Source organism: Mus musculus, chromosome 5, assembly GCF_000001635.26.
Source record: "Mus musculus strain C57BL/6J chromosome 5, GRCm38.p6 C57BL/6J".
Lineage (NCBI taxonomy): Eukaryota > Metazoa > Chordata > Mammalia > Rodentia > Muridae > Mus > Mus musculus.
In genome coordinates this window covers 103,691,868-103,706,800 of record NC_000071.6, presented here as the reverse complement: position 1 = coordinate 103,706,800, position 14,933 = coordinate 103,691,868, and the positions used below count along the sequence as shown (strand labels likewise).

Sequence of the window (14,933 nt, the reverse complement as noted above, 5' to 3'; positions counted from 1 at the left end):
TGAATTTATAGACAGTTGTAAGCCACCATGTATGTGGTGCTGGGAACTGAACCCGAGTCCTCTCTGCAACCAGTCTTCTTAATCACTGACCCATTTCTCTAGCTTCCAGATGATGGCGATATGGAGGAAGAAGAGCAAGATAAGGAGGATAAGCATGATACGGAGGAGGAAGAGCAAGAGGGAGAACCGTTTTGGATTTTTGAAACAGGGTTTCGTTGTATAGCAGTGGCTGTCCAGCTCTGTAGACCAGGCTGGCCTGGAACTCAGAGATTTACCTGCTTCTGCCTTCAGAGTTCTGGGATTAATTTCATTACATCATCATCATTGTCATCATTATTATCATAAAAAATGGAAAAGTTTTAGCACAAAGGTTAGCTCACAGGAAGCACTTCCTAGGTGGCATTATCTTGGTTTGGTCATACCCAGAAGGTCCCACTTTTGAATGGTCAGAGCGAATTATTCAGGCCTTAAATTGCATGATCATGACCTAGTTTCCAAAGGCAAATATGACAGGGTCTACAAGAGCTAGAGGGTGCTTGAACCAGTCAGTTTCTACTCATCTCTACTTCTCCTTTTCCTCCCCACACTTCCCAGGAGTAGCTGTCCTTGATAGTAAGCAGCACTTTGGGGTGACTCATGAGTCACACATCCTCCCCCACAGCTTCCTACCACCATCTTCCAGGATTCCACTCTGTGATGGTTTGCATATGCTTGGGCCAGGGAGTGGCACTATTCGGAGGTGTGGCCCTGTTGGAGTATGTGGTGTCACTCTGGGCATAGGCTTTAAGATCCTCACCCTGGGGCTCAGGGGTTAAGAGCACTGACTGCTCTTCCAGTGGTCCCAGCAACCACATGGTGACTCACAACATTTGTAATGGGATCTGATGCCCTCTTCTAGCATCTGAAGACAGCTATAATTGTACTCATATACATAAAAATATAAATAAATAGGGACTGGCGGCCAGATGACTCGGTGGGTAAGAGCACTGGCTGATCTTCAGAAGGTCCTGAGTGCGAATCCCAGCAACAACATGGTCACAACCACCTGTAATGAGATCTGACGCCCTCTTCCTTGGTCTCTCTTCATAGCAGTAGAACCCTACCTGAGACACACTCCACCCCCCACTGACTTGATGACTATCACTTCTCCATCCTCCAGCACCGCATGGACCCACAAGCCAGGAAACCAATACTAGAGAACAATTTGTTTCCAGTCAACTTCCAGCCAGAGGCCATGCTTCAGCAGTTCTGGCACTAGCCGCATGCAGATACAAGCACACACCCAAGTCCCCTCTGCCATTGTGGCGCTCAGCTGAAGGACACATTCTTAGGAAGCACCACCTCCCCACCAAAACTCATTGTTGCAATATGCTCTCAGCAACTCTCCAAAGCCCCAGCTCTATTCTGGGATAGCTCTAAGAATTAGCAATGTGCTGGATATCAAGTAACAACTGCTCGGCCCAATGTTTCTTCCACAGCAAAGCCAGGAGACTTTCAGCTACTTGGTTATGGCATCAGGAACTCTGCTCTCATCAATGCTTGTCATCTTGACATACAAAAAGCCCGACACTAGAGCCAGACATCTAACTCATAGTCAAAGCAAAGAGGAAGAGTGTGGGAGAAGGGCGTGTGGATGGGTCACCCAAAATGTCCTCCTTTTGTCAGGAATGGAAAATTCTTCCCCAAGTCTAGACTATCAACAATCTACACTAGAAAACAGTCTCGGGGGCTGGAGAGATGGCTCAGCAGTTAAGAGCACTGACTGTTCTTCCAGAGGTCCTGAGTTCAAATCCCAGCAACCACATGGTGGCCCACAACCATCTGTAATTAGATTGGATGCCCTCTTCTGGAGTGTCCGAAGACAACTTCAGTGTACTTACATATAATAATAATAATAATAATAATAATAAAGCCAGGCGTGGTGGCGCACGACTTTAATCCCAGCATTTGGGAGGCAGAGGCAGGTGGATTTCTGGCTTCAAGGCCAGCCTGGTCTACAGAGTGAGTTCCAGGACAGCCAGAGCTATACAGAGAAACCCTGTCTCAAAAAAACAATAAAACAAAAACAAAAAAAAAAGAAAGAAAGAAAGAAAAGAAAACAAAGAAAAAAAAAAAGAAAAGAAAAAGAGAATAGTCTCCTTCTAGCTTCAAGAGAGGCAGGTGATTCAGGACATGAACTGGCAGAGAAAAGTGATGGCCCAACATCCCAGGCAGGACAAGTGTAGTTCCATACAAAAGTAGGGTCCATGGCAACAAGAATAAATGGGAATGGGTGTTGGTTGGCATTTATTCTAGGCTCTGCCCTACAGTTACCTGGCAACAGTCAGGTGTGCCTGACTCACTATAAAAGGGGCTGTATGCCCCCCTCCTCCCCTCCTCTCTCTCTAGCTCTTGCTCCCTCTCTCTCTCCCCCATTCCCCTCCCCCCTCTTCTTGCCACACACTCATGACCAGCCTCTACTTCTCTCTACCTCTGTCTCTCTCTCTGTCTCCCTCTCTCTCTCTGTGTGTCTCTGACTCTCTCTCTCTCTTCTCTCTCTCTCTCTCTCTCTCTCTCTCCTACTCCCTCAACTCCCGTCCCCACGCCCTGAATAAACTCTATTCTATACTATACCAGCCACAGGACTGGCACCTCAAAGGGGAAAGGCATGCCTCAGCATGGGCACTCAGAGGCACCCCCTCCCCCCACACCACACCTCTCTCAAATATCTTCTCTATCTTTTTATAAAACACAACAATGGGTCTTAGGCAGAAAAGTAACAGGATAGAACTTCTTTTAACTTTTTTTTAGTATACACCAGTATCTGAGACTAATTTATATTAAAGTGTATTTTTATTTCTTAGCTCACCTCAGTCAGATGCAGCTCCAGGGACAGTGGATAACTATAAGGGAACTATTCTGGGCACAGCAGTTGCATATGTGAGCTCACCGTGCTTGGGATAGCAAGCACAAGGCCTGTGCAAGCTCAGGTCAGACAACATCTCAGCATGGAGAAAGAAAGTGGGAAACAGAGATACCCCGCCCCCCAGCTGAGGAGAGAGAAATTGGGCTGAGTCCCCACAGCTGAGGAGAGAAAAGGTAGGCACAGAGTCCCACCTAGCTGAAGAGCTATTGGTTATTGATAGTTTCAGAGAGAGAGAGAGAGAGAGAGAGAGAGAGAGAGAGAGAGTGTTGAGGAGTGTTGTCCCTAGTGAGACTGTCCTTGTGGTAGGCCACACATCTAAGAATACATGGGTTTGATTTGTAGGAAAGGCAGGTAATTCTGGGAGGAGTGGAAGGCAAGGTAATTATGTTCAGAACACATTGTACCTAATCCTCAAAGAACTACTGAAAAATGAAAGAAAGAAAAAAATGAGACTGCCCAGTAGCTGGAGTTTCCCAATGTGTATCAAGTTTCCCTCCAGCCCTGCTCAGTACAGCACACAAAGTATAAAGTAAAGCTTCCATTTGGTCAAGCCTCTGAGATGGGAAGGGAATTTGCCAGTGTAGCATAGTCAAGCAGACATGTACAACCCCAAACTGAAAGGAACGTGGCTCAATACAAAGGTATAAACTGTACACACATTTAATCCCAGTACTCCGGAGGGAGGCAGAGGCAGGCAGATCTCTGTGAGTTCAAAGCCAGCTTGGTCTGCATAGTGGGTTCAGGACAGCTAGAGCTATAGTGAGACTGTCTTGGGGAAAAAAAAATGTAGACCCAATTAAAACATTTTGAACAACATCACTGTTCCTTACCTAGGTGTTCTCGTTTTGTTAGTTTGTTTTTTCGAGACAGGGTTGCTCTGTGTAGCACTGGCTGGCCAGGAACTCACTCTGTAGACTAGTGTGCTAGTCAGAACTAGTGCTCTCTAGAGGAACAGAACTATGATACACACACACACATATATATGGAATTTATAGGAATTACTTACAGGCTATAGTCCAACTAACCCAACAATGGGCAGCTGTGACTGGGAAGTCCCACGAGGCTGGATATTTCAGCTGGTCTTTTGTATGAGCTAGAATCCTGAAGAAACGGTTTCCAGCAGAGGTGCTGGCGGTAAGTGCAAGCAGCAAAGAATGAACACTTCCCCTTTCCACCGTCCTTAAGTAGGCCTCCAGCAGAAAGCGTGCCCCAGATTGAAGGTGTGTCTCAGGATCTAGATTAAAGGCGTGTGTCTTCCAGCCTCAGGCTCTGGATCACAGGTGTGCTCCAAATCTGTGCTATAGTTTACTCCAAATATAGTCAAGTTGCCAACAGGGACTAGCCATCACAACCAGGCTGGCCTCAAACTCAAAAAGCTCCACCTGCCTTTGCAGCCTGAGAGCTGGGGTTAAAGGCGTGTGTCACCATTGGGGAAAAGAAATTTCACACCTCAGATACCCCCAGGGAACCAGTGAAAGCAACAACTCCCACAGTTCAAGTGTGATGGCTGATCTCCCTGTCAATTTGGCTAAGTTGGAATGAACTAAAACCCAAGTACCTAGGACACCTGTGAGGGGTTTTTCCAGGTTGGATTATTTGAAGTTATACGATCTCCCAGATGATGAATTCTTCTATTCTTGGGGAATCACTTTTGTACTCTCCTTAATTAAGTCCCTTGTGTGGCAGGAGGCGACCCACACCCTTCCAGCCTGGTGCTAGAATGAGTAGCCTGGTGCTACTCATCGGTGCAAGCAGCAGTTGAAACTGAATCCAATTTGGAAGAAGATTCTCAGCTGGGTGTAGTGATGCTCCAGATCCTGAGTTCAAGGCCAGTCTACACAGCAAGACCCTATCTCTAGAGAGAGGTGAATATATACACCTATATTTTGAAATATTTTATGTATTAGTTTCTTTTCTTCTGCTGTGATAAAACATCATGATCAAGGAAACTTAAAGAAAATAAGAATTCACCATAGCAGGGAAGAGTCAGTCACAGGCATGGCAGCAGGGACAGCTGAGACCTCACATCTCCAATCTTGAGCAGAAAGCAGAGAGAAGGGACTTGAAATGCCAGCACCTAGTGACATAGTTCCTGCAGAAGTACAAAGTGGGACCAAATGTTCAAGCATGTGAACTTACTTTCGGGAGAGCATTTGAATTCACAATCGGTGTGTATCAGTGTTTTTGCTGTCTGTGTGCATGCAATAGCCTCAGGGGTCAAAAGAGGGCGCCAGATCCCCCAGAACTGAAGTTACAGATGGTTGTAAGCCACTGTGTGGGTCCCAAGAACAGAAATAGCTCATCCCAAAGAACAGTAAGTGCTCTTGCCTGAAGAGTCACTGCTCCAGACCCTGTGCTTATGATTTACTGTTAAAAAGGAAAGAGGGCCAGAGAGAGAGCTCAGTGGGTAAAAAAACAATGGTCACTATGCCTAGCAACCTGACTTTTTTGTATGTATGTTTGTTTGTTTTTGGCTTTTGTTTGTTTGTTTGTTTGTTTGTTTTTCAAGACAGGGTTTCTCTGTATAGCTCTGGCTGTCCTGGAACTCACTTTGTAGACCAGGCTGGCCTCGAACTCAGAAATCCTCCTGCCTCTGCCTCCCAAGTGCTAGGATTAAAGGCGTGCGCCACCACGCACCTGACTTTGAACCACATTTCGGAAGGAGTGAACCAACTCCTACAAGTTGTGTTGGCATGTTGGCATTTAGTCTAGGCTCTGCCCCTCAGTGACCTGGCAATCGTCAGCTGTGCCTGACTCACTATAAAAGGGCCTGCTTACCCCCTTTGTGGTTTTTCGAGACAGGGTTTCTCTGTGTAGCCTTGGCTGTCCTGGAAATGTCCTGAAAACTCACTCTGTAGACCAGGCTGGCCCCAAACTCAGAAATCCACCTGCCTCTGCCTCTGCCAAGTGCTGGGATTAAAGGCTTGTGTTGCCATGCCCTGCCCTCCTCCCTCTCTTCCTTTCTTGCTCTTGCTGTGTAGCTCTTTACCCTCTCTCCCCATTTCCCCTCCCCTCTCTCTCCATATGCTCATGGCTGGTCTGGTCTGGTCTGATCTGGTCTGGTCTGGTCTCTCCTCTCATCCTCTCATCTTCTCTCTCTCTCTCTCTTTCTCTCTTTACTACGGTCTCAACTCCCCTCCCCATGCCCTAATTAAACTCTTATTCTATACTGTACGGCTGGTCCCTCAGGGGAAGGGATGCCTCAGCATGGGCCCCCAGAGGCACCCTCTTCCCCCACACCTGACTACACATCCACCAAACATATCTCTGGTTTCTCTATCTTTTTATAAAACACACTAAGTTGTCCTCTGACCTCCTCATAAATATTGCAGCAGGCATGTATCCACACACATACATATATGCACAGAACAAATGAATAAAATGTGACAGTCACCACAACATTTCCCTGCAAGAGTAAAAATACCACATACTTATTAATAGTAGTATTTATAATTTTCTGTTCCAAGTTCCCACAGATTTAGTGGTTTAACCTCCTCAAGTAGTAAAGAAAGTGCTATTGTGTCCCTTCTCTTATTTTAGAGACAATTCTCAGGTCTGTGACACAGACAAGCAGAGGTGCCAAGTGTCTACGATACAGGATACAGGTTACTCTCAAGAATGTATGTATGGAACAGCCTTGGGAAATGCAGCTAGCGTCTACTTCTCCAGCAAAGGGGAACATGTTTATTATACAGTGTGATCAAGACAGTATCTCCCCTGGAGTACAGAGCAGCTGTACAGCCAATTATAAAAGAGGGGGTTCCTTGAGCTCTGGATTCCCTCCTGGAACACAGCTTGCTCCCTGAGACTGCAGTGTCTTTTGCCAATTGGCACTTAGGAAACAAGAGTAAGAAAAGAGAATACTGTCACTCTAGCAACTACCATTACAAATGACAAAATCACTCTGCTGTCACCCAGAGGTCTCCAGGCGGGTTAATTTGTTAGCTTGTAAGTAGGATAATATAACATCCTCACATTCCTTGACCAGAAGCGAATTGCTTTGCCCAGAGTCTGAGAAGTGGCAGGAGACACATTAAAGACGCATCAGCCTGCACATCCAGGGCAGAACCCTGGTGTTAAGCCGTTGCTATAAGCAGTGGTGCTGAACCTTGTTCCAGAAATAGAAGCAGCAACAGCTCCTGGTTACAAATGCAAATTCTGCACCAGCATTCGCAGACAGACCAGAAACAGTGACTGTGGCACTAATGGGGACATCTGTGGCTCTGAAGTATGTAACACCTAAATGACTGCATCAACACACACACACCCAACTTATCTCCCAGGCTGTAGGCAATGGTATGGGGAGGAGGACTTTACAAGGCATGAATTCTTGAAACCCACAAATACAGCTTCCATAAATTCTCGAAAGGGTTTTTTTCTAAATTAAAGAAGGCAGTTTATAGTCGGGCAGTGGTGGTGCACGCCTTTAATCCCAGCACTTGGGAGGCAGAGGCGGGCGGATTTCTGAGTTCGAGGCCAGCCTGGTCTATGGAGTGAGTTCCAGAACAGCCAGGGCTACACAGAGAAACCCTGTCTCAAAAAAACAAAAGAAAAAAAAAAAAAAAGGCAGTTTGTAAGGTGCAGAGGCCAGAGGATACCTTTGGGAGTGGTCCCTCAGGAGTCATCCACCTTGTTTTCGAGACTAGGTCTCTTACTTGATAAGTAGGTAGGCAGGAAGCCTGTCTCTACTCCACAACTCCAGGAAAGTGGCCTCATCTTTTACAATACTATATACTCAGCCCTTTTTGTTTGATTTATTATTTGTGTGGTTTTCATAAGACAGGATCTCACTATATAGTCCAGGCTGGCTTTGAACTCACAAGGACTCATCTGCCTATGGCTCTCAAGTCCTGAGATTAAAGATCTGTACCACAATGCCTAGCAGTATAATAATAAATAATAATAATAATAATAATAAAAGTCTTAACAAGTAACTTGGTAAGGCTACCCTTAAACTTGTCTCTCTTTTTTTGAGATCCAATTAGTTTTTATTTTATGTGTGTATTTGCTTTGCATGCGTGTGTCTGTGCAGGTGTCCTTGCCATGTCCTCGGAGGCCAGAAAAGGGTTTTGGATCCCCTGAAACTGCATTGTAAGCAACCACGTGGGAGCTAGTAATTGAACCTGGGTCATTTGTGAGATCAGTCAGTGCTCATAACCACTAAACCATCTCTCCAGCTCTTACCTTTGAACTTGTGATCCTCCTGTCTCTGTTTTCTGAACATCTGGAGTTACAAATCTGTACTACTGGTCTAGCTAAGATCCTCGGTACAGATCAATACAACTTGTCTGTTAAATGGGTTGACTTAATGTTTTCCATGTGCATAGTATATATTGTGGACATATAAATATATATCTGGGATGCTAGAAGAAAATGCTTACACCATAGTTGTGATGAGAATTACTTAGCCAAGGAGAAATACTATTTATATTTTAAGTCAAGCTGTAATTCTTGAAAAACAGGAAACCACATATCAACATAGCCAACAGAGTGTACCATGCTAGAAAGTGCACCAGGCTTTGAGTCAGAGGAGAGTTATTCAACTTCAGCCCAATTTCCTGACTTTAAAGGGGAAAACGAACTCAACTGAGAGCTACAATTAGGTGTGCGCGGTAGGTCACGGGAAGTAAGCACAGACATGCTCCCTGGGAGTGTACCTGATTGTTCTTGGAGGATCAGGGTTTTACCCCAATGTCATGCTTAGATCACTGTCTGGCACACAGAAGATGCTTTCTATTCAAGAAGTATCAGGAGTGAACAAGGTATTTCATAATGTTAGCTCCCTTCAGGCTCTGCTTGTCACAAAGCTCTTTCAGTAGGAAAAAGTCACTCTATCAAAAAAAAAAAAAAAACACTTAGTCATATTTAAAATGGGCCAGTTAATTTCAGAACATCAGCTGACTTTCTTCCCTGGAGAATACTACTAAAGGAGAGCTGTCCTGAAGCCTGAGAAAGAGGAGCTCCTATTAGCAACCCTGGCCATAGTCAATTCTGCAATGATACAACGTAAACACAATGAGTTGAGGGGATGGGGGGTAGGGGCTGCAGGGGCTGCAGAGGGTTGGGGAGGGTTGCCGGGAGGGCTTCAGGGACTACAGGGAGGGCTGCAGGGGCTGCAGGGGGGTCGGGGGGCTGCAGAGGGCTGCGGGGAGGGCTGCAGGGGCTGTGGGGTGCTGCAGAGGGCTGCAGGCACAGCTCAGCTTTGTGATAGAGTTCTTACCTAGCATGCACCAGGTCCATGGTTCACTTGCCAGACATGGTAGCCCAGGGCTGTACTTGGGGTTAAAGGCTGATAATCAGAAATCCAATGTCATCCTCGCCTACGTACAGAGTTTGTGGCCAGCTACACGAAACCCGATCTTAAAAAATGGGAGTGAGGATGGGGGTGGAGATGGCTTAGTGGGTAAGGTGGATTAATGAACAAGGATGAAGACCAACTTTCAAATCCCTCGAACTCAAGAAAAGCCAAGCGTGGACTCAGCGGTGCTGTGATCCCAGCCCTGTGAGGGATACAGACAAAAGGGCTGCTCGAGCCTGTCAGACGCCAGCCTAGCTCCAGAGTCAGGGGTAGACCCTGGCCTCCAGGGAATAAGGCAGGGAGTAGTAGAATAGGACACTTGATATCCTCTTCTGGCCTGTATATGAACACATGCAGGTGCTCACACTCACATCTATACATGCATATATACCACATATATGCACACACAGATAGTCATTAATAAAACAAAAAGCCATTCCGGGCCAGCCAGGGTTACACAGTAAGATCCTGTTCTTAGGGCTGTCGAGATGGCTCAGTGGTTAAGAGCACTGGCTGTTCTTTTTAGAGGTATGGAGTTTAATCCCCAACAACCACATGGCAGCTCCCGCTTGGAGGAGGAGGAGGAGGAGGAGGAGGAGGAGGAGGAGGAGGAGGAGGAGGAGGAAGATGAAGAAGATGAAGAAGAAGAAGAAGAAGAAGAAGAAGAAGAAGAAGATCTTGTCTCAAAGCCAAAACAACTAAAGCAGCAGCTAACACACTTCTGCAGCCTTAAGAGTGATGTCTTCGAGGTATGCCATCCCACGCAAATATAAATTAATTTTGTCTTTTATTTGTTTTTTTTGTGTAGCCCTGACTGTCCTGCAGCTGGCTCTGTAGACCAGGCTGGCCCTGAACTCAGAGAACTGCCCAATTTTGCCTCCCGATTTTGCTAAGATTAAAGATGTGTGTCACCACCACCACCACACCAGGTATTTAACTTTGCTTTTTAAATGTTAATTTATCTGGAGCCTGGGATGGTGGCACACACAGGAGGCAGAGGCAGGCAAATCTGTGAATTCTTGGCTAGCCTGGTCTACAAATAGAGTTATAGGACAGCCAGGGCTGTTACACAAAGGAACCCTGTCTTAAACAACAACAACAACAACAACCTTTTGTGTTGGAGGTGCCCATGGAGGCCAGATGGGGGTGTCATCTAGAGCTCTGAGGCCACTAGGAACCAAACCCAGGAACCACTGAGCCGGCTCTCCAGCCCCAGCTTTGGCTTTTAAAAAGTGAAAATATAGGACTATTTCAGGACTTGCACTTTCACATCCAACAAACTCCATGAGAAATTATGCAAATTTGATGCAAGAGGTAAGCAAGGAAGTCTTTCCACTTATCTTTCAAAAATAATAAAAATAAGCCAGGCGTGGTGGCACACGCCTTTGATCCCAGTTCTCAGGAGGCAGAGGCAGGAGGATTTCTGAGTTCAAGGCCAGCCTGGTCTACAAAGTGAGTTCCAGGACAGCCAGGGCAATACAGAGAAACCCTGTCTCGAAAAACCAATAAAATAAAATAAAATAAAATAATAATAACAAATAAATAAATAAATAAAAACAGGCTGAAGAGATGGCTCAGCACTTAAGAGCACTGGCTGCTCTTCCAAAGGACCCAGGTTCAAATCCCAGCATCCAAATGTCAGTACATAACTGTCTATAATTCCAGTTCCGGGGGATCTGACACCCTCACATGGACATACAAGGAGGCAGAACACTAATGTAAATGAATTTTTTAAAAAATCAAAAAAAAAAAAACAACACAAGTTTTTGTTTTTCGTTTTTTTCAAAAGATCGATTTTAACTGGCAATGTGGCAGTGTAGGACCGTAATCCCAGCAATTTAGAAGTTGAGGCAGGGAGGTTTTTGAATTCCACAATGGGGCTGGAGAGATGGCTCAATAGTTAAGAGCACTAGCTGTTCTTACAGGACCGAAGTTCAGTTCCCAGCACCCACACTGGGGGGGACGGAGGGGTCTTTCAGCTTTACTCCAGTTTTAGGGGCTCTGACACTAACTTTTGATTTCTGTGCGTACCACACACACATGGTACACTAACACACTTGCAGATAAACATTTATATACACAAAATAAAAACAAACTCTTTAACACAAGAAGACTTGTCTGCATATAACAGAAGAGCCAGTTAGCATGGCTCATGTCCGGCAGCTCTCTGAGAGTTGGAGGCTAGCCTGGTCTACAGAGGAAGTTCCAGGATGGCCAGGGCTACACAGAGAAACCCTGTAGGGAAAAACAAAACAAAACAAATTGGTGTCTAACAAAAATGCATCGCATATGTATGTTTTTACCATTTCATTATTTACTTATTTTTATTTTATGTACATTGGTGTTTTTTCTGCTTGACTCTGTGTGTGTGTGTGTGTGTGTGTGTGTGTTGGATCCCTTGAAACTGGAATTACAATTGTGGGCCACCATGTCATTGGTCATCTGGAAGATCAGCCGTCTGCCCAGATCCACATATGTATGTGTATATATCTTAACTGAATGTCTTCTACAGCTAAGCTAAGAACACTAACTGGGTGTAGTGGCACAAGCTTGTAATCCCAGCAGAGGCTGAGGCAGGAGGGTAGCAAAGACTGCCGGAGCTACATAGTGAGATTCTTTGAAAAATCAAAAATATGAAAACCAGAAGGCTGGGATTAAAGGCATGCGTCACCACTTTAATCCCAGCACTTGGGAGGCAGAGGCAGGCGGATTTCTGAGTTCGAGGCCAGCCTGGTCTACAAAGTGAGTTCCAGGACAGCCAGGGCTATACAGAGAAACCAAACAAAAAAAAACTCGAAAAAACCAAAACAAACAAACAAACAAAAAAATCAAAAACAAACAAACAAACAAAACCCCCCCAGAAGGCTGAAAAGGAGGCAGAGAATGAAGAACCGAACGAACATCCTACCCCTGTCTCTACCGCCTGTTAGCTCAGCCCGCTATTTACAAAATTCAGTTAAAGCAAGTAGGAAACAGAAGAAACAGCAGGTTCTGATACTGTTTGATTACCCCATAACGGAACACTGACTTCAGGGGATGGGGGTGGGGGTGGGGGCTTGATCTGCATACTGTGTAAAGCAGTATTTAAAATAGCCGGAACCTTATTTTGCTATATTGTCTAACTTTGCAACCTAACCGAAGACAACATGATTCATCAAAACAATCCTTTTGCAAGGTTGAAGATTGACAAAAATGAAGGAAGCCAAAGGCCCTATAGAAATGCAGTCTCTAAGCTGAATGCATAAGACATATTAACGCCAACACACAACAGCCCAGCTTCTAGAAAGATGGTAAAGATACTCCCAAGATCGAATCTGCAGGTCCCACATCCCCAGCACCACCAAACTTGTGATATTTCAAAAATAAAAACGATCATTCCTGCTAATAAAACCCCGCCTCTCCTTCAAAGTCTCATCCTGACCTTCTTCATCTCAAAGCCCTGCTAGGTTCCAGCTCTCCTCAAACAAGCCGGAGTTCAAATGAGTTTCCCTAGCTTTAATTAGCCTTCTCTCCTCTTCTCTCCCGGGGTAGTTAGCTCTCCAATCTCCCTGTTCCTTTATGCACACACAGCCAAGAAGTCACCTTTAAACGAAGCAGGTGAGCCATTAAGAATTTTTAATCTCATGTGAATCTATTTCTAGAATACCCACTCAAGGAATCCTTTCCAGTAAAGATGAAAGGCGAGCTATGGAATACATTAGAGAGGAAGCGAACACTCACTCGGGGCCATATCTAGGTATTTGTAAGCCTCAGGGAAGAACTTGTATCTTTTTACTTTGCAAGCCCCCAAATAAGACCTCGAGCCTGACCCCGCCTAGGTCTGAGAGAGGGATGCCGCCCACCCCCCACTTTCCGTACATTCTGCACAATCTTGCCCTGAATCCTGCGCATAGCCCTAGACCTCTGGCTCCTAGCATTCTTTCAGTGCCTCCATTGCAGAATTCTCACTTTGCAACTGTCCCAGACAGCGCTGCGCCTGCATCCCGGCTCAAGGTTCCGCACTGAAGGTTTTCAATGTGCCAAGTTCCTCCGAGGCTGGTCATACCCCCCATGGCGCACCAACAGGATTAAAATTATCCCACCCTACCCTTCAAAAGAGTACACAGCAAGGCAAATGGAACCGCCGGCAGCCAGGGCTTTGCGCCAGCTCTGTCTGGTTCTCGGAAGATTCGGACGCAGCCCCAACCTCCAAAGCCAAGGGTCTTAGGACGATTTGCATAACAGTATTGGTGGAGAAACTCAAACCGCAAGACGCTGGCAGGCCCCACAGGGCTTCGTTCGTGGAAGTAAGGTTCCACACAGGAAGCGTATGATTCGCAGTACCCCTCAATCCGTTGTCCCCCCTCTTAACTCCCTGACCGAGAAGACCTGACATTGGAGAAAAGTATATGAGAGGGGGCGGGGGAGGGGAGAATGCTGAGAAACCGGCCAATCCTTAGTCTTAAAACGCTGTCTCCCTCCATCCCAGACAGCAGTTCTCAGAAGTGCCTCCAACTTTCCCCTGCCTTGAGGACGCCGACCACCGCCCCACGCCTCTTGTCCATCTAGTTAGAGGGGATAGGTAGGTATCACCAGTCTCCTGCCAGATGCTGGGGGGTGGGGGGGCGGAGGGTCGGAAGCGGAGGAGGAAAGAACCTGGCTGTACTCCTCGAGAAACTTCTGGGACGCGTGTGTTACGCAACTCAGGAACCAGACTCCAACAACGGGACATTTTCCCGCAGGACTCGAGGCTCAAGGGAACGAGGGAGGACGAGCGACCTCTTAGGTCCCTGTCCCCTGGGTTCTGGAAGCTACCTGCAGCGGAATCGCAGACAGGGGCGGCGCACCGGTCTTCTGCTCCCATTTGCCCCAAAGGTTCCCATCAGGAAAGTAGCAAGACCGGCGCTTGAGTTAGCGTGCGGGGCAGCCCGGCTGCGGAGAAGTTCGCGACTGCGGCACGCGGGACCTGGTGAGCCCCCAGGCCCCCAGCCCGGGACACGCAGGGCTCGGCTTACCTTCCAGCTCCTTTGGTTCTCCAGTCCCGGCAAGGGCGTCCTTCTCACCTCCCTTGACCTGTTGAGATGCAGGGACACGGGTTCCGCTCTAGAGCTGCGGGGACCGGAGAGTACAGTCCGCACCACTGTGCGTGCAGGCTGCTGGCCGAATGCTCCAGGCTCTGCCAGCTCCCAGCTCGCCAGCTTCGGGCATCGGCCGCCCGGAACGCCCGGAGGCTCAGGCCACGCCCTCGGTGCCAAGCCACGCCCCTCGCCTCACCCCACCCCCACCGGCACAGCTCCGCCCCAGCCCACACCCTCCGACCGGAGCCACCCCGAAAGACAGGGACACCGCGGTCCTCCTGCGGAGACGCGGGTGGGAGGCTCGTGGGGGAGGGAACGCGACAGTGGCCACGCCGACCGCGTGCGTGACCCTGCCCCAGGCCACTGCAGGGCACCAGAACCCTTTAGCTTGACAACCAGATAGATTAAGCTCCGGGTCAAGTTGCAACGGAAAGTGTCAAGAAGGCTTTTTTTTTTTTTTTTTTTTTTTTTTTTGCAAGCTCCTGTGCAATTGAAACGGATTCCATGTCCTTTAATGGTGATAATAACTAACATCTGGGGGAGCGATTTACAGCTGAAAAAACAAAAACAAAAAACAAAAACGTACTTCACACACAGGCCGGGTTCATCTTCGCAGCAACCTTCTTACACGGATATTGTTCCCATTCCCCAAATAATGAAACTGAAACTCTGA

At 47.0% G+C, this 14,933-nt stretch overlaps 1 protein-coding gene across 1 annotated transcript in view; it reads right to left on the bottom strand.

Annotated features, from left to right (window-relative positions):
* Aff1 (AF4/FMR2 family, member 1) overlaps positions 1 to 14,439 on the bottom strand; it is a 162,961-nt gene extending 148,522 nt beyond the window's left edge. The window contains exon 1 of the mRNA XM_006534801.4: positions 14,198 to 14,439. The gene's annotated coding sequence lies outside the window, so the exon portion shown is untranslated. The remainder of the gene's footprint in view (positions 1 to 14,197) is intronic.
* Positions 14,440 to 14,933: the final 494 nt, after the last annotated feature.